Source organism: Lolium perenne, chromosome 7 (assembly GCF_019359855.2).
Source record: "Lolium perenne isolate Kyuss_39 chromosome 7, Kyuss_2.0, whole genome shotgun sequence".
Classification (NCBI taxonomy): Eukaryota; Viridiplantae; Streptophyta; class Magnoliopsida; order Poales; family Poaceae; genus Lolium; species Lolium perenne.
In genome coordinates, this window is record NC_067250.2 from 228,269,193 (window position 1) to 228,289,313 (window position 20,121).

Consider the following 20,121-nt stretch of genomic DNA (forward strand, 5'->3'; position numbering starts at 1 on the left):
ATCAATAATGTGGCATGGAACATAAGAAATTATCGATACGTCGGAGACGTATCACCCCTCCCCTCTCCCTAAACCCTAGCCTCTCCTCCTCCACATAATACTCCCGCATCGCATAGGCGAAGCGCTGCCGGAGTTCTCCACCACCACCGCCACCACGCCGTCGTGCTGCAGGGATTCCGAGGAGGATCTACTATTTCCTCTGCCCGCTGGAACGGGGAGAAGGACATCGTCTTCATCAACACCGAACGTGTGACCGAGTACGGAGGTGCTGCCCAATTGTGGCACCGTCAAGATCTTCTACGCGCTTTTGAAAGCGGGAAGTGATCATCTTCTGCAACAACGAGATCTAATCTCGTAGGCTTTGGAAATCTTCAAGGGTTAGTCTCGTTCATCCCCTCGTTGCTACCATCTTCTAGATTGCATCTTGGCTTGGATTACGTTCTCGCGGTAGGAAATTTTTTGTTTTCTATGCTACGAATCCCATCAGTGGTATCAGAGACATGTCTATGCATAGATTGGTTGCACGAGTAGAACACAATTGTTTTGTGGGCGTTGATGCTTTGTTGTCTTTAGTTCGTGTACTTTGCATCTTGCGGCATGGTGGGATGAAGCGGCTCGGGCTAACTTTACATGACCGCGTTCATGAGACTTGCTCCACGTTCGACATGCAACTTGTATTGCATAAGTGGCTTTGCGGGTGTCTGTCTCTCCCACCATAGTGAAGATTCAATTTACTCTTTCTATTGACAACACTAGTATCACCGTTGTGGTTCATGTTCGTAGGTAGATTGGATCTTACTCGAAAACCCTAAACCACGTAAAATATGCAAACCAAATTAGAGACGTCTAACTTGTTTTTGCAGGGTTTGGTGATGTGATATGGCCATGATGTGATGATGAATATGTATGAGATGATCATTATTGTATTGTGGCAACCGGCAGGAGCCTTATGGTTGTCTTTAAATTTTATGTTGATTAGTATTTCAAAGTAGTTGTAATAGTTGCTACATGAGGTGAACAACCATGAAGACGGCGCCATGGACCTTGACGCTACGCCGACGATGATGGAGATCATGCCCGTTGATGATGGAGATCATGTACGTGCTTTGGAGATGAAGATCGAAGGCGCAAAGACTAAAGGGCCATATCATATCACATATGAATTGCATGTGATGTTAATCCTTTATGCATCTTATTTTGCTTAGAACGTGACAGTAGCATTATAAGATGATCCCTCACATTAATACTCCCTCCGGTCCTAAATATAAGCCATATAATTTCTAGCACGGAAATTAAGAAACGCATATTTAGGAAAAATTACACCATGTTTGGCTAGGGTTAACCGTAAGTAATTGCCGTGAGCTAATAGAGGACTTTGCATAAGATAAGTAAACCTAATCAAATCTCCAAAAATATTGTCCATACAAGTAGGGCAACGCAATAAACCTTATATTCTGGAATTTTTCTCAAAAAACTATATGGCTTATATATAGGAACGGAGGGAGTATCAAGATAATAAAGTGTTCTCCCCTCGTATGCACCGTTGCAACAGTTTGTCGTTTCGAAGCATCTCGTGATGATCGGATGTGATAGACTCTACGTTCATAAACAACGGGTGTAAGCCATGTTTGCACACGCAGAATACTTGGGTTTGCTTGACGAGCCTAGCATGTACAGACATGGCCTCGGGACAACAGAAACCGAAAGGTTGAACACGAGTCATATGGATGATATGATCAACATGTTGATGTTCACCATTGAAGCTACATCATCTCACGTGATGATCGGTTTTGGTGTAGTGGATGTGGATCGTGTACCACTTAACAACTATGAGGGATGTTGTATTAAGTGGGAGTTCATTAGTAATTAGATTAAAACATGAACTAATTGTCATGAACATAGTCTGAGTAGTATTTTGAATTAATTTTGTAGTATTGGCATCTATTTTCTACCATGCGCTAGTCTTGTAATTGAGATAGAAATACTGTTAAAATCTGACAAGAAACTTTACGGACTGGTACCATATTGTTAAAGAATCAAGAAATGATTAAGTCCTATTGCAAACTTTTAGTAAACCTCACATTGTTGATTCAAAGAGCTATGGTTTCAATTAGTACCTAAAGTCATCTTGTCTCCGTGAAACTTGAAGTTCAAATCTGTTTGAAAAGTAAGGAGCTGGAAATTTTGTTTTCAGAAATAAGCAAGGTATGAGATATATGTGATATCTAAGACCTTATTGCAAGGTGATAGAATATAATTTGGTGAGACTACATAAACTCATAAGTTTTATGGGAATGTACGAAGGTTGAAGACGCAAGGCATCCCAATCCTCCAACTAAGTTGGGCACTAACGATATTCACATATCCATGAAGTGATCGTCCTTAGTATGCACCGTTGCTAAGACTCGTTGTTTCGAAGCATCTCGTGATGATTGGGTGTTATAGATTCTACGTGTGCATACAACGGGTGCAAGCCAGATTTGCACATGCGAATACTGAGGTTAAACTTTACGAGCCTAGCATGTAGAGACATGGTCTCGGAAAGTCGTCATGATGGATAAAATTATGAGTGAAATTGTTCATCATATTAAAAGGTTACTAATAGTGAAATCTGGAACACTTGTCATATGATGATCAACTTCAAAGTAAGAACCTCAAGGTTATTGGTATTTGACCAACAAACCTAGAAGTTATTGAAGGTGAAGTGTTTTATGAGAATGAGGAAAGCTAAAAGAGAAACTACAAAAGATATTTTGGCAAAAAGAAAGAAAAGACTAGAAAGTCTAGCTCAAGTGTATATATATAAGGGATTTCTATTTTCGTGCCCTCGGTTCCTTAGTTGTGCTCAGTTTTCCCCAGCTCCTTAGTTTTTCCTCAGTTTTCCCCAAGACCTTGTCTGAAACCATCACAGATGCTGTAACGGCCGGTTGCCCGACGGTTGACCGTTATCTTCTGACTAGTGGGGCCACGTAGAGCCCGCAAAGACACGTCAGACCATCCATCTTTGTTTGACCGTAAGCATCGCTGTATCCCTGACCAAAACACGCACGAGTGGGGCTTCGGTATATCGAATGACAAGTGGGCCATGGCACTGATACAAGGGGCAATACACGGGTAGGAATAGATTTTTAAACGGAGCTCTACAGCGATGGCACGGAGGAGGTGGCCTGCGGAGTGCCGAGATGAGATCGACGTCCACAAAGAACTGCATGAGGCGAGACCAGACGCATTAGATAGATATGAACTAGACGCGTTTAACCATGCAAAGAAGAGAAGAAATGGTCAACGACATCGACGACTACCTCAAAACTTTGACTGACCGTGTCCGACACGAACGCGAGCAATGTAGAGAAAACTAGTGTCTCTCCTTTCTGGCGTGTATAGATGGGTGCTAGAAGAGTGTGGTGGCGAAGGGAAAGACCTCGCGGTGGTCTGTGGCGTCCAACATAGCGGGGCGGCGTGGCCGTGCCCACATCGGCGTGGATGCATGTTCGGCATTGGCATCAGCATGTACGTTCGGCATTGGCCTCGGTGGTATCTCTGGTGTGTCAGTGATCGAATGAGGGGACGGGATTGAGGGTGCATCCCGACGGTGACCTAGCAGTGGCGTCGAGCATAGCCGTTCTGACCATGCCGATATCGGCATCGGCAAAGTTTGGAGGCTGTGGTGCTCGAATCAAGGAGGGATTTGTTTCTTGTACGCCAAAAGTGATTTGAAACAAGTTTCGTGTTGTACGGTTGGGCAAACTTTTTTGACACTTTTTAGATAGGGTTCCTTGTTGTTACACGTATGGCATCATGTATGGCAAATTTCGGATCATTTGGAGATGTTCGAAAAAATCACTTTGCTTAAACGCATGCCGTTTCGTCTCACTGAAACCAGCTTTTCTAACAAGGTGATTTATTCTACCTCCTCTAAATGACCTCAAATTTCATACAGCTGATCTTCTATACATAGATAGATAGATTGTTTCGTTTTTATATTTTTCGAACTTTTTATTTCCCTTTATAATATCCAATTGATTTTCAGGTCAAAACCTCGAAAAACAGCATCATGTATGGCATCATTTTCGCCATAAATTTCAAATTTTGTGAAACTTTCCCTTTTAGATATTCCTTTTTGTTATAGATATGGCATAATGTATGCCAAATTTGGTTAGGTCTCACTGAAACCAGCTTTTGTAACAAGTTAGGTTTTTTCGACCTTCTCAAAAGGGATTTTTTTCTACCTTCTCTAAATGACCTCAAAAATCATACAGACGATCTTCTATACAAAGATAGGTAGATTGTTTCATTTTTACATTTTTTGAACTTTTATTTCCCTTTATAATACCCATTTGTTTTCAGGTCAAAACCTCGAAAGTTAACATAACTAGATGGTGAACCCTTCCAAACTTCAAATACAGAGATAGATAGATTGGTTCGTTTATCATTTTTACCGTGAATAGTAATGGCTACAAGAAATCGGTGATGGTCTATCATTTTTTGCGTGAAAAGTAATGGATACAACAAATCGGTGATGGTTTATCATTTTTTGCGTGAAAATTAATGGCTACAACAAATCGGTGATAGTTTATCATTTGGGATTTTCGTGAAAATTAATGGCTACAACAAATCAGTGACGGTTTATCATTTTTTGCGTGAAAATTTATGGCTACAACAAATCGGTGATGGTTTATCATTTTTTGCGTGAAAAATAATGCCTAAAAGAGTTTATAATTTTTAGCGCGTGAAAATAAATACAGAAAACCGCCCTTTAGCATACTTAGAGAGTGGAAGGCAACCGCCGACAGAGAGAGAGAGGGGTTATCCTGCCCGTTAGATCATACGATCAACGGTCGGCGGGCACGATCCGCGTGACATGGGCTAGACCAATCAGGGCAATGTTGCACGTGTGAGAGAATTTGTGGAGGGAGAGGGCAAAACTGAGTAGTATCAAGAAACCAAGGGCACCTATGTAATAAACAGACTAAGGGATTCAAATATGAGATTTAAAAAATGGAAAATGCGTGTTTTGTAGAATAAAACCCATCTTGGCCTATCTCAAACTATTTGCAATACAAATATACATGAGTGTGAGAATTGTGGCCTCATTTAGACAAAGTATGTTTTGGGGAAAGCTGTTTTGGGAAGGGCTTATTATGGAAAACCATGCACCTTCATAGCTACTAGGTGATTTGAAAAGGCCTTTGAGAAGTGGCAATTTGTGGTAAAACTTGATTTATCTATGACTTATCTATGTTTTGAGAACTGGCAATTTGTGGTGAAGACTCCATGAGTATGTGCCACTATTTTTCGGAATTTTTGCACATTAAATGACTCATTTAACTAGTTAATCCCATTTGTTGACTGTCTGTTGACCAGCTACTTGAGGGTAAAACTGAGCATATTGCACTAGCCAGTATTAGCACTCAAGGGGAAAACTGAGCACACAAAAAATGCTAGTATAATGCTTGAGGTTATACCTGAGTATATCTAAATTTCCAGGGTTAGACTCGAGGACGCGTGTTACGGTGCAGAAATGAAAGACGTGCAATATTTGACGCGTAGACGCCGGTCGCGGTGCAGAAGTCGAAGACGTGCAATCGTGGACGCGTGGCGCATTGCAGAAGTCCAAGACGTGCAGACGTGCAGCGGTGGACGCGTAGGACGCGGGTCGCATTAACCACCCCTTGCCTTTATAGACGCCTCCTCCCACTATCTCTGTCACTCTCACTCGCCTACGCAACGCCGCCTCTCTCACGTCCCATCATCTTCTCCAAAGCAAAAAACCCTCTCCCTCTCCTCTGCCGGCGAGATGGACAAGGAGAATGCCAATCCCATCGTCCACGGCGCCGTCGGCTCCAAGCGCGACGCCTCCCTCTTCGACGCCGTCCCCTCAACGAACGTCGCCGCCGTCCCCTCAACGGACGTCGCCGCCGCCTCCGCCGGTGCATCGGAGGCTGCTGCCGCCGGTCGCGGTCAGATCCCGCCGGGATGGGACCCCTACGAGCCGGTGCCGTACGTCCCGCCCCCGAACCGCTACGACACCTCCATAGAGGACCCATGGAACGAGGTAACTACGGTTTGCTTCCTTTTTTGTTCCCCATTCCTTTTTGAACCCTATTTGTGCTGGTGTAGATGGATATGTGGATGGATGAGTATTGGGCTAATATTTGCGCCGATTTTATTCCATTTTGCTTTGATCCCTCCTTGATTTCGTTCAAGATTTGGGTTTTGGCCGTTCGGTTAATTTATGCAAGTAATAATGGGATCTCAATCAGTTAATTTATGCAAGTAATCATAGGATCTCAATCAGTTATTTTATGCACGAATCAAAAGATATCAACCGTTTAATTTTGCAAATAATCTGGAATGTGTTCAAGTTCAGATCTGGAATCTGTTTCTTTGCCTATGATGAATCGGTGGGCACAGAATTTGACAGGGAGGGTGAAGCGAACCTTGTCGTGGTACAAATCTGTTGTGCATGAGCGTTGGGTCGCTTACACCGTCCCTCTAGACCTATAATCGTGTCCACTCTCACGGAGGCTGCCTCTGTTTTTCCTAACTTTGTTATCATGCACGTTTGCAACTCATCCACTAATAAATTCCCGTTTGATATGGATCAGCTGTCCGGGCAGCGACGTCGGCGGCGACGACGAGCACCATGACGTCAAGACTCGCCAGTGCTGCGGAGGCTGCAGGTCGGCCGCATGTCTCCTACCTCGACGTCGCCAAGGGTGTCTACAGGTGCCCCTTCTGCACTAGGAGGCTCGGCGGCACTGACTTCAACTGCGTCCTCACGCATGCCGAGAACATCGGCCACACCAACCCCAAGGTCGGCGCGTCGGTGAACCCCAACTCCTTTCACGCCAAGCACTTGGCGCTCGGCATGCACCTCCGCAGCATCCAGCGGGTGGAGATCTCCGGCGGGCGCATGCCTCCGCTCAAGCCCAAGGCTCCCAAGGGGAGCAACAAGTGGAGGCAGAGGCAGATGGGGTAGGCGGAGTCCTGGACGTGTCTTCTTTGCTGCCTCCTCCATTTTGTTGTTGGGATCCCTTTGTTGTTAGCTAGGGATCCCTCGTTGTTATGTTGTTAGTATGATGGTGTCAGATCGCTGTGAAGAACCTCGAACCCTACTATGTTTGGCTGCTGAATGCAGCTTATTATCTATATTATCTATCCCTATTCTACTATATGACCTTGTGAATTTATCGTACATTCCCTGTAGATTTGCTTCTAGATTTAACTACATACATATGGACCAGATGGAGTACTAGATTGGGCTCCCTACTAGATTTGCTGCCATATTGGGAAAACAACCAGGGCCAAAAGGCACAAATAATAATTGAAGAAAGACAGAAATGCAAGCTTCTCTAGATTTGATACTAATTATGTGAAAAAAGGCAGAGAGAAGGAGGCAGAAAAGGTACTCTTAAAAGGGAAATGCCAATGGCCGAGAGAGACAAAACCCAGCTCCTGCTCACGTGCAACCAAACGCTATCTCGTCCTGTCCCACGCGGTCCCTTTCTACCAGCCCCACGCGACGCGGGCCCACACGACGCGGCCCCACACGTCAGCACGGAGCGGTCAACTTAACGGGAATCCTGCCGTCTGAGCTGCCTTCTGCGGGTTTCAAACAAGCACTTGGGGAAAACTGAGGAAAAACTAAGGAGCTGGGGAAAACTGAGCACAACTAAGGAACGGAGGGCACGAAAATAGAAATCCCTATATATAATATACATGTTATGGATGTATTCCTTGTTTGGTCACATAATGAAATTCTTGGGTATTTGTACCAGATTGGTTGGTATGAGATGTTATACAATACAACGCAATACAAGAATACGATGGCCTAAGTGACTGATAAGGAATATGGTAATAATGCACGTCTGGAATATAATAAAGTATTATTATGTTTGTCGTTGGCATTCTACCTAGCCCTTAGAATTTATAATAAAGAACTTAATAATTGTTATTTTGCTCTGGTCAAATGAAAACAAAGAGTTGTTCAAGTTGTAACATTACTCCATGTACGATGGATAAGTTATTATAAATCTTAATGGTGAAAACACACATACATAACACTGACGCTAAAATGCCATAAGGCAAATGATTTGAATTCCACTTATTTGTGGAACCGCCATTTAGGTCATGTTAGAGAGGAACGCATGAAGGAACTCCATGCAAATGGATTTTTGGAGTCATTTGATTTTTGAATCGTTTAGCGCTTGCAAATCTTTTCTAAAAGAGAATGACTAAAATACCGTTCATAGGCCAAGAGTTGAATGGGCAACTAACTTAGTGGAAACATACATGATGATGTATGTAGTTCACTGGGCATAGTTGTGTGCGGGAGATTCTTCTACTTCATGAAAACTTCCAACAATGAATTGAGTATATATATGTGGATATATTCGATAAGGAAGAAGTTCGAAATATTTGAATGGATTCAAATAAATTTCAGCATGAAGTGGAAATCATCGTAATAGAAAAGTCAAATATATATGATTGGATCATGGTGGAAATATTTGAATTACGAGTTTTAGCGAACAACTAAGAGAGTTATGAAGTTGTTCTACAACTCACGTTTCTTGGAGTATCATAGTGATGATGAAGTATCCGAAAGACGTATCCAGACCTTGTTGGATTAATAATGAGATAAAATAAAGCCATTATATTTTTGTGGATTATGCTTTAGAGACTACCACTTTTACACTGAATAGAGCATCATCATGATCCGTTGAAATGACACCATACGAGTTATGGCATGGGTATGAACCCTAATAGTCATTTCTTAAATTTTGGTATGCATAGCATATGTAAATAAGTTTACAACCAAAATCGGATGAATGTCTTTGTTGTTATCCCAGAATTGGGAATTCTTCCCACTATGAAGTAAAAGACAAAAGTGTTTGTTAATGTTACTTGCTTATTTCCAAGAAATTGTTTTCTAGCAAAGTATTTGAGTGGGAGGACAATAGAACTTGATAAGGTTTATGAAACTGAGCATAATGATCAGAGTAGCGCAGCATCGGAAATGGTTCCGGAAGCGGCCACGACGATCATGGCTCCCATGACTACAAAGTGTTTTAGTCATGGAGATCGAAGTACTTATTAGGTACGGTTTACTTTGTGATCAAATAAATGATTTGTTGACAAAGGATTGATTTTGAACAATGATAAACCAACTACAAACAAAGAAGTTATGATGGGACCTGACTCCGTTAAAATAGTTGTACGCCATGAAATCCAAGATAGATGAATACTTTTTGAAAGTAAATGGATCTATAAAATTGATGGACTTGAATGGAATATCATTGAAGAAGCTCGACTTGTCGAAAAGTAGTTTACGACAAAGTTCAAAGAATTGACTACGATAAGATTAGATCTTCCGTAGCGATGCTTATAGTCTATGTGGATTATTCTAGTAATCGCTACATATTTCTTTTATGAGATATGATAGTAGGATGGCAAAATACATTACTTAATAGAAGTGTGTATTAAAGGTGTATACAAGATACAACCAAGAGTTTTGCTGGTCCGTGGAATACTAGATAGGTATACAAACTTCAATTGGATGAAGTGAGTATCACGGAGTTGGAATCTTCACCGGATGAAATTAAGTGGGAGCACTAAGACATATTTATAATACTTTATGTAGATGACATATAGTTGGTTATAAATGATGTAATTATATACTTGATTAAATGGTTTCATTGAGAAATTAACTTCAATGAAAGGATATGGACTGAAACAAATTTAGTGTCAAGATCTATGAAGATAGATTGAAACACATAATAAGTTTAAGTCAAAGTACATAGAATGTATATTGACGTAGTTCAATATAGAAATATTAAGAAAATGTTCTTGTGAAGGTTTAACACACTTGAGTGTATCTGACACTCAATGAGTAAAAACACATGAGTGATTATAAATCACGAATAAAATGTACAAATTTAGATGACATGTGCTCTAAAGTGTTATGGGCATGTACCAGAATGATTCATGTGATGATCACAGGATGACAGTAAGAATATCCTTGAGTACTTTAGAAGAACCAAGGATATATATATAGTTTTGTATGGAGAAATGACAAACAAATCGTTGTAAGTTGTTGCACCGATATTAGTTTGGTCACATATAAAAATGAATTTCAAATCTCAATTAGGATAAGTGTTGATTAAAAGGTAGCACAATGAGCTAGATGAAATCTATGCTAGATTTAGATGAGTTCTAAATATTGTGACGGATTCTACAAACGAAGGCAGAGTATATCATTTTTTTTTGACAATGACTGAGGATGTTAAGTCAAGAAGTTCTTTGAGAATTTGGTGTAGTTCCGATAGTGTCAGAACTTTGAAGCTATATTGTGTGTGACAATATTAGTGACATATTTCAGACCGCGGAATTAAGGTTCCACCAGAAGACCAAACATATTTAATGCCGACTCATTTGGAAATGAGTGATGCGTTGAGACGCAAATGGATTACAAAATACATACGTTTCTGAGCGTGTCAGATCCGTTGACTAAAACCTCTCCTGTGAGCAAAACATGATAAAACACCGGAAGGCCAAGGTGTTATATCTTTACAAATGTAAACTAGATTATTGACTCTAGTGCAAGTGGGAGACTGTTGGAGATATGCCCAAGAGGCAATAATAAATGGTTATTATAATATATCTTTGTGTTTATGATAATGTTTACATACCATGCTATAATTGTATTAACCGAAACATTGATACATGTGTGTTATGTAAACAACAAGGAGTCCCTAGTAAGCCTCTTGTATAACTAGCTTGTTGATTAATAGATGATCATAGTTTCATGATCATGAACATTGGATGTTATTAATAACAAGGTTATGTCATTATATGAATGATGTAATGGACACACCCAATTAAGCGTAGCATAAGATCACGTCATTAAGTTCATTTGCTATAAGCTTTCGATACATAGTTACCCAGTCCTTCGACCATGAGATCATGTAAATCACTTATGCTGGAAGGGTACTTTGATTACATCAAACGCCACTGCGTAAATGGGTGGTTATAAAGGTGGGATTAGGTATTCAGAAAGTATGAGTTGAGGCATATGGATCAACAGTGGGATTTGTCCATCCCGATGACGGATAGATATACTCTGGGCCCTCTCGGTGGAATGTCGTCTAATTAGCTTGCAAGCATATGAATGGTTCATAAGAGACCACATACCACGGTACGAGTAAAGAGTACTTGTCATGATACGAGGTTGAACAAGGTATAGAGATACCGATGATCAAACCTCGGACAAGTAAAATATCGCGTGACAAAGAGAATCGGTATCATATGTGAATGGTTCAATCGATCACTAAATTCATCATTGAATATGTGGGAGCCATTATGGATCTCCAGATCCCGCTATTGGTTATTGGTCGGAGAGAAGTCTCAACCATGTCTGCATATTTCGCGAACCGTAGGGTGACACACTTAAGGTTTGATGTCGTTTTAAGTAGATATGGAATATGGAATGGAGTTCGAAGTTTTGTTCGGAGTCTCGGATGGGATCCATGACATCACGAGGAGTTCCGGAATGGTCCAGAGAATAAGATTCATATATAGGAAGTCATTTTATGTTTGAAAATGATCCGGTGCATTTATGGAAGGTTCTAGAAGGTTCTAGAAAAGTCCGGATGTAATCACTATGGAAGGTGGAGTCCCGGAGGGACTCCACTAGCTAGGCCGGCCAACCCTAAGGGGAGGAGTCCCAGGTGGGCTCCACCTAAGGTGGCCGGCCACCCCACCTCAAGGAAAGGTGGGAGTCCCACCTTGAGTAGGACTCCCCCCTTGAGTAGGTTTCCCACCTATGGGAGGTTTTGTTGTTGGGGTCTTATTCGAAGACTTGGACTACAACTCTTGGGGATTTCCACCTATATAATGAGGAGGAGAGGGAGGGGGCAACCCACTCTTGGCCGCACCACCAAAGGGTGCCCATGGCCGGCGCCCTAGCCCCTCCCCTCTCCCTAAACCCTAGCCTCTCCTCCTCCACATAATACTCCCGCAACGCATAGGCGAAGCCCTGCCGGAGTTCTCCACCACCACCGCCACCACGCCGTCGTGCTGCCGGGATTCCGAGGAGGATCTACTACTTCTGCTGCCCGCTGGAACAGGGAGAAGGACGTCGTCTTCATCAACACCGAACGTGTGACTGAGTACGGAGGTGCTGCCCGATTGTGGCATCGTCAAGATCTTCTACGCGCTTTTGAAAGCGGCAAGTGATCATCTTCTGCAACAACGAGATCTAATCTCGTAGGCTTTGGAAATCTTCAAGGGTCAGTCTCGTTCATCCCCTCGTTGCTACCATCTTCTAGATTGCATCTTGGCTTGGATTGCGTTCTCGCGGTAGGAATTTTTTTGTTTTCTATGCTACGAATCCCATCAACCTTGTATTCAACGGGCTCAGAAGCTTTAAGCAAAGAACGCCAGCAATTTCAGATTGGTGAACAGTCCAAACACCAGTTGCCGTATTTCATTGGATTAGTAGCCTTGCCGATTGCGGTGGCTTACTGATTAGTGTTGAAATATTGGGCCCACTTTTAGTGGTCCATATTAGATTTCAGATTTCACTAAATCTCAAAGCCCACGTAGTGGCAGCCTTGTGAGTTTGAGCCCAAGTTGGTGGCAGCTCACTAGGGAGTGGCAAGAGGTGGGAAGTTTAGTCCCACATGGAAAGTTGGGAGGAAGTTAGACCATCTTATAAGGTGGGTTGTTCCACCACTAGTAAGTGAGTAAGAATATGAGTGGTTCATGCGAGCTCCTCCTCCTCCTCGCTCGCTCATCTTGACTCGACTCAACTTGACTCGCGCTCGTGGTGAGTGGATTGAGCCTCGAGCCGAGACTTTCCTTTCTTTTTGCAGTTCAGGAAAATGAATAGAGTTCTAGACGGACGTGTCGCAGTTAGTCGGTTCGGGTCGCTCCCGGACCATGGGCTATCTGTAACCGACTCGAAACATGCGCGCTACATGGGTGTGCCCCACATTGCCTAGGGTTTTCTGAGCCTATATAATCTCTTGCCCGGCTACCGCAGAAACACATCTAATACACGAGTTAGGGTTTTTCCACCTCTCTCTGCTTGCGCCACCATCGTAGCCTACTCCATCCCGCCCGCCGACGTGCATCGGTGAATGGGAGAGCAGGTCTCCGGAACCGCTCGTCCTTGCGATCCTGTACGGGAGAGGGCGAATTATGTTTTTGGGAAGCGCTCTGCGCGACTGCTCAAGCTCTTCATCACGGGTCGCCTTCCGTCCAAGTTGGGCGGTGCTGCCTACCGTCGTCTTCAACGCCGTCTACTTCGACCCATCGTCCCTGTCATCAACAACGTTGTCATCAACAACGTTACTGCTGCGACATCATCTGCTACACCTCCACCGGCACCTCCACCAGATCGGTACGTGCGACATATCTCGATCTATTTAGCGATGGATACTTTACCGTTTGCGTTGTTGCTACTCATGTTGATTAATGCATCTAGTATGTTCGAGTTTCACATGTCAGTAGTTGTTGTCATCATGTTTTATATTCTGGAATTATTCATGGAAATTGTGCCTAATTATCCAACAATCCAAAAACCTAATTGTAGGCAATTTCCTGAGTTAACAATGGATGGTTTTGCTGATGCACTGAGGCCGGATAAGTTTACCGGTGTGCACTTTAAGAGGTGGCAGGTTAAGGCCACACTCTGGCTTACTTATCTGAAAGTATTCGAAGTTAGTAATGGTTTACCTGAAGGAACTATATGTGAGCAAGATAAAAACAAGTTCAAGGAAAACAATACTCTCTTCATCGGATGCGTTCTGAGTATTCGTGTTGATCGTTTGTGTGATGTGTACATGCACATAACAGATTGTAAAGAGCGCTGGGATGCACTGAATGCTAAATTCGGTGCAACCGATGCATGTAATGAACTGTACATCATGGAGAGCTTTCATGACATCAGGATGGTGAACTGTAGTCGAATAAGCTCATGAGATACAGTGCATTGCGAAAGAGCTTGAACTCCTTAAGTGTGCCTTACCTGACAAGTTTGTGGCTGGATGCATCATTGCTAAGTTGCCCCCTTCATGGAGGAACTTTGCCACAACTCTCAAACACAAGAGACAAGAGATATCAGTTGAAAATCTGATAGCGTATCTTGATGTTGAGGAGAAAGCTCGAGCTAAGGATACTACTGAGAAAGGAGAGGGTCACTCTAGCGCCAACATGATGCAGAAGAAACCCTACAGCAAGAATAAAGGGAATAACAAGCCCTCCTTCAATAAGCCTATGAAGATTACAACCTTCAAGAAGAAGATGATGATAAACAAAGCAGATCTGAGCTGCTTTACCTGTGGAGAGACTGACAACTTTTCTAAGGACTGTCCAGAGAGGCAAGTCAACACGGTGACCTCTAGCAATGATGATGGGTATGGTAATCTCTTTATTGTTCTTTCGGTTTTTCAATCTCCATGTTGGTGGATTGATACGGGTGCTAATGTTCATGTGTGTGCTGATATATCCATGTTCGCTTCTTACCAGGTCGCCTGGGATTCTTCCGTCTTGATGGGGAATGGGTCACATGCTTCTGTTCGTGGTGTTGGCACGGTAGATCTGAAGTTCACTTCGGGGAAGATCGTGCAGCTGAGGAACGTGCAGCATGTCCCTACTATGAACAAGAATCTCGTTAGCGGCTCCCTTCTATGCAGAGATGGGTTTAAGGTTGTTTTAGAGTCGAATAAAGTAGTTGTTTCCAAGTTTGGACAATTTATTGGTAAAAGATATGAGTGCGGAGGCTTGTTCCGCTTTTCGCTTTCGGATTTCAGTAATAAGTCTATGAACCATATTTGTGGAAATGTTAGTGATGATACCAGTGTTTGGCATTCTCGTTTATGTCACATTATTTTGGTTTAATGTCTCGACTATCCAGTTTGAGTTTAATTCCGAATTTCACCATTGCCAAAGGTTCTAAGTGTCATAGTTGTGTGCAATCAAAGCAACCTCGGAAGCCTCACAAGGCGGCCGAGGAGAGAAACTTGGCACCTCTAGAACTCATACATTCTGATCTATGCGAGATGAATGGTGTGTTGACAAAAGGTGGAAAGAGATATTTCATGATTGATGATGCGACTAGATTTTGCTATGTCTATTTGTTGCGAACTAAAGATGAAGCTTTAGACTACTTTCAAATTTATAAGGCCGAAGTTGAAAATCAACTAGAGAGAAAGATCAAGCGTCTTAGGTCGGATCGTGGTGTTGAATATTTTCCTAAAATCTTTGATGAATTTTGTGAGGAACATGGCATTATTCATGAGAGTACGCCTCCCTATTCGCCCCAATCAAACGGGGTTGCCAGAGGAAAAACCGCACGCTCACTGACTTGGTGAATTTCATGTTAGCCACTGTTGGTTTATCAAAGGCATGGTGGGGGAGGCTTTATTGACCTCATGTCATGTCCTGAATAGAGTTACTAACAAGAATAAAGATAAAACCCCTTACGAGGAGTGGGCTGGGAGAAAACCATCACTTTCATATTTGCGCACATGGAGATGTTTGGCAAAAGTCAATATTCCAATTACTAAGAAGCGCAAACTCGGACCAAAGACAGTGGATTGTATCTTTCTAGGTTATGCTCCGCGGAGTGTAGGCTATAGATTTTTAGTAGTTCAATCTGAGGTACCTGATATGCATGTTGATACTATTATGGAATCTCGTGATGCAACATTTTTTGAGAATATGTTTCCTATGAAAGATATGCATAGTATTGCTAGAATTTCTACTGAGATAATTCCTGAGTCTAGTCCATCTAATGAGTATTTTGAACAATCACATGAGAATGTTACTGATAAGGATGACAATGAAGCTCCTAAACGGAGCAAGAGATGGAGGATTGAAAAATCCTTTGGTGATGATTTCATTGTGTACCTTGTGGATGATACTTATGGATCTCCAGATCCCGCTATTGGTTATTGGTCGGAGAGGAGTCTCGACCATGTCTGCATAGTTCATGAACCGTAGGGTGACACACTTAAGGTTTGATGTCGTTTTAAGTAGATATGGAATATGGAATGGAGTTTGAATATTTGTTCGGGGTCTCAGATGGGATCCAGGACATCATGAGGAGGTCCGGAATGGTCCGGAGAATAAGATTCATATATAGGAAGTCACTTTCCAAGTTTGGAAATGATCCGGTGCATTTATGGAAGGCGCTAGAATGTTCTAGAACTTTCCGGAAGAAATCACCATGGAAGGTGGAGTCCCGGTTGGACTCCACCAACCCTAACCAGCCAACCAAGTGGGAGGGTGGATGTGACGCCCCAAAACCGGTACCATGAGGATCCCAGCGAATCCGCCGAAATCCGCACGATATCGATTTTAGGAGACGCACCACCAAGCGCCTCGTACACGCCGAAGCATGCACGCGATGCGGGTGGAATCAATCACGAGAGGTAACATTACAACAGGATTACAATAGAGCCAACAAGAACATATATTACAACAACGACTCCAACGAGTCAAGATACAAATAGATACATACAAAGATCCAAAATCATACAGAAGATCAAATACGTCCGAGTACGAACAAGATACAAATTTGGACTAAGAGTCCTGAAGATAACCAAGTGGCATCCATAACCCTGCCCAGGCCAAGCCGGAAGGGTAACCTTGCTAGCGTCGTTCTTCATCGTACCGATCTTCATACCTGCCCGGTTATATCCCGTAGAAGCAGCAATAAGTACGGGTTCGTACTTAACAATACTTCAAGACGTATAAGCATTCGTCAACCAGTCGTCCTTTGTACTTGAGGCACGCAGGGGACTTAGAGGATGCAAGAGGAACGTCATAGGCAATATGGTGGGGTTAAGCGGCAGCGCGCAAGCACTAAAAACCTATAGAGACACTCTACAACATTCGTCTATCAGAGAATGTGAGAGAGCGCATAACTAACAGTTCTATACTCTGCAAACATAACACAGCCGATGCGTTCCCCCTTCGCCAAGAAGTACTTACAAAGGCACTCACACGGTTGTCAAGTTTTAACCATTTATTATTGAAGTTTTGCTAACTTACTACGCAAGTTATTAGCAATGAAACAACAGGTGTAAGTTGTCTATGGTCGAGTCATACAGCTCCAAGTCGTCCATAACCGCGGACGCGGCTTATCGATAAGATGTACACCCTGCAGGGGTTGCCCAAATGTACCCACACGCACGATCAACCCACTTACGACAGGTGGATATCACGACACGCACTCTCCTTCACGACAACAATGTCCAGGAAGCCACCTAACTAAGTTAAACCCGTATCGAAGTCCGGCCGTATCTCCGAAGCGGACTTAGCTATGTGTGTCAACGTGCTAGGTGGTTTAAACACACACTGGGGCGATAAACCACTTCGCAGAGGCTCCACGACCTATACGTGCATACCAGAAACAAGGGATACAAGGCACCCAGGGGCTTCCCAAAGTAAATAAGTAACAGGCTGGCATGCACGCAACAACAAATGGTAAAACATATAAACTAGTTGTGGCCACTGGACAAAGCTGTAGATTCCAGCAGTGGTCGAGGGGAGACCCAGAAACTTACCCACGTGTTGTTAGAGCGCTCAATCTCGGAACAGATAACAAGAACTCGGGGTCCTAAGCTTTAAAGAAACACAAGTGAGCCGTCACAAAATGATCAGCTGACCCACTGATGCCTCCGCTAACAACTATTAACAAGTAACCATGATATCCTCAACAGATATAACCATAAACCATGTGTCATGTTCCCCAACAAATAACCCGATAAGATAGCAGCAACGGTAACGAGATATAAACAGCACTAGCATGCACTACGACTCGCAAGGCAGACCCGATAACCAATCAACAGCTGTAGGAGGTTGGTGGTTGGTGGTGGCAATATGTGCTGCTTGAGGTAACAAGTGGAAGGGACACGTGACAAGAACGCAACTCAAGGATAGCACGAGGGAGAAGGCAAAATAAAATAGGTGAGCGACTTCTGCAGGGGCAGGAGTATAGGGGAAATGCTTGCCTGTTAAAGCTTGCCGAGGGACATCCGGAGATCTTGTCGTATCTCACCACACCACTTCGTGATCCTATCCGGGAAGAAGCAAATGCTGAACAAACAACGGATGCAAATCTTACAACTACGGAGAAAGAATCGGCATGCTCATGATATGATATGCATGCATGATATGGCAAACATGATGCGGCGATGCAACTTATATCCAATTTAAACGGAATCGGAATTCCGACAAACAATTATTAGGTTCTAGTTATTTTTCTACTCCGCATATTAAATGTTGATTAGCATGGCAAACATGGCATGGGTGAGCTACGGCAAAATTAAATGGAACCGGGATAAGATATAAGTAGTCCCGCACAATTCCATATTTAATTAGGTGATTTGCTATTTAACCCCGGACAACCACATATGCGGTGCACCATGTATGAATGATGTAGATGCATAAGATAAGAGATGCAACAATTTATATAGCACATTTAGAAAAATAGGATTGGCTTAGGGTCGGAGTATCACGGCATCGAAACAAGGTGGTCATCGGATTCGGGTTCGGGGAGGAAGAAGATGAAGCGAGGTCTTCGCCTTGGATCCGTGAAGAAGAACTTCAAGTTCTATCTCAATCGCCGTCGATGGCAGACTCGCGTTGGCACGGTTCTCGTCGATATATGCAAAACATAGAACATGAGACACGGAGGCAAAAACAAAAGAAGTCGGGACAGGGTAACCATAGGGTCAAGAGCAACCTGCAGATATGCAACAACAGTGGCCTCACTGCACAACAACAAAATGGAGCAGAACGCTCGGAAGGTCGCAGGTGAGGACGAAGCTGTGCGGCGATGCACGCGTTGCAGAACTTGGAGCCAGGGACGACGGCCAGGCGAGCCCATGACGTGCAGGTGGCAGACGCACGAGGTTGACGATGGACTTGGCGATGGAGAACGCACAGGGTGCTCGAGGCAGGGCTCACGGCGGTCGTCGGGGACGAGCAGAGGGCGCGAACGCGAGCATGTGCCGGGCTTAGGGAGATGGCGGCGAGGTTCGTGGCTGCACGCGGGTGCAGGACTTGACGGGGTGTGGTGGGGCGCCGCAGAGAGGAGGCCTCGCGGGGCAACGGTCGACGGCGGTGACGGACAGGACGCGGTGGCGCGCCGCGTGCTCGCGCGAGGAGAAACAGAGGTCGAGGTCAACGCGGCTCTTGCTCGCAGTGGCAGCGGGTAGGTACGCGCGTCGCGGGCGTGGGCGAGGAAATCGGGCCACGGCAGGAGGGGAGGCTGGAGGTGAGGCAGGCCACGCGCGGGGCGGCGCCGACGGCGTCTGCAGAGGAAGATCGAGGCGAGGACGCGAGCGTCGGGGAGGAGAGCGAGCGGGTGAGGACGAGGGGATCGAGCGGGGCTCGAGACCTGGCTCGCTCGGGGAGAGAGAGAGGGTTTGGTGGGAGGACCGCGACGGAAAAAGAAAAGGAGGAGGGGGGTTTTCGGAAAATGACTGGAGCGGCGGCGGGGGGTGGAGAGGCAAAAATGCCAGGGCGCCGGTGCTGAGCTAGGGTTTGCTTTAGGAGGCCCGGGTGGGCCTAGGTGGGCTAGGTTTAGTCGGCCGGCTGGGCCTTCCCGGGCCTGGCCGGTTGGAGAGCTCCTCTCCTTTGTTTTTAATAAAACGTTTTCTGTTATTATTTTTCCTGTTTGTTTTAAAACCCCTTTTTCAAATAGTTTTCAGTAGTGAAAATAACAGAAAATGAAGAATATAGTTTGAAATAAAAGAGGGTATTATATTAGGAATAAAATAGGGTTTAGTAAAACTAATTTTCGGGTTCAAAAATATGTATGATGCCATGATGATGCACAAAATAAAAATAACAAATAAATCTAATATAGGGATTTTCCTGGGTCGCTACAGTGGAGTCCATGGTGGACTCCACCTCCTTGGCCGGACAACAAGGAGGGAAAGGGAGGAGTCCCTATCCCCCTAGGTTTCGTCCATATGGAAGGTTTTGAATTGTGGTCTTATTCGAACCTTTGGGCAAGCCTTAGGGATTCCACCTATATAATGAGGAGGAGAGGGAGGGGGCTGAACACAGCTGGCCGCACCACCAAAGGGGGCCCCTGGCCGG

The 20,121-nt window shown here is 44.0% G+C and overlaps 1 long non-coding RNA gene across 1 annotated transcript; it reads right to left on the reverse strand.

Moving 5' to 3' along the window:
• Positions 1-16,503: 16,503 nt before the first annotated feature.
• Positions 16,504-18,144, reverse strand: LOC139833123 (uncharacterized). The gene is made up of 2 exons (XR_011748249.1): positions 18,024-18,144; positions 16,504-16,693 (listed from the first exon to the last, which is right to left on the reverse strand). It is a non-coding gene; the product is annotated as an uncharacterized lncRNA (long non-coding RNA).
• Between the last annotated feature and the right edge of the window lie 1,977 nt (positions 18,145-20,121).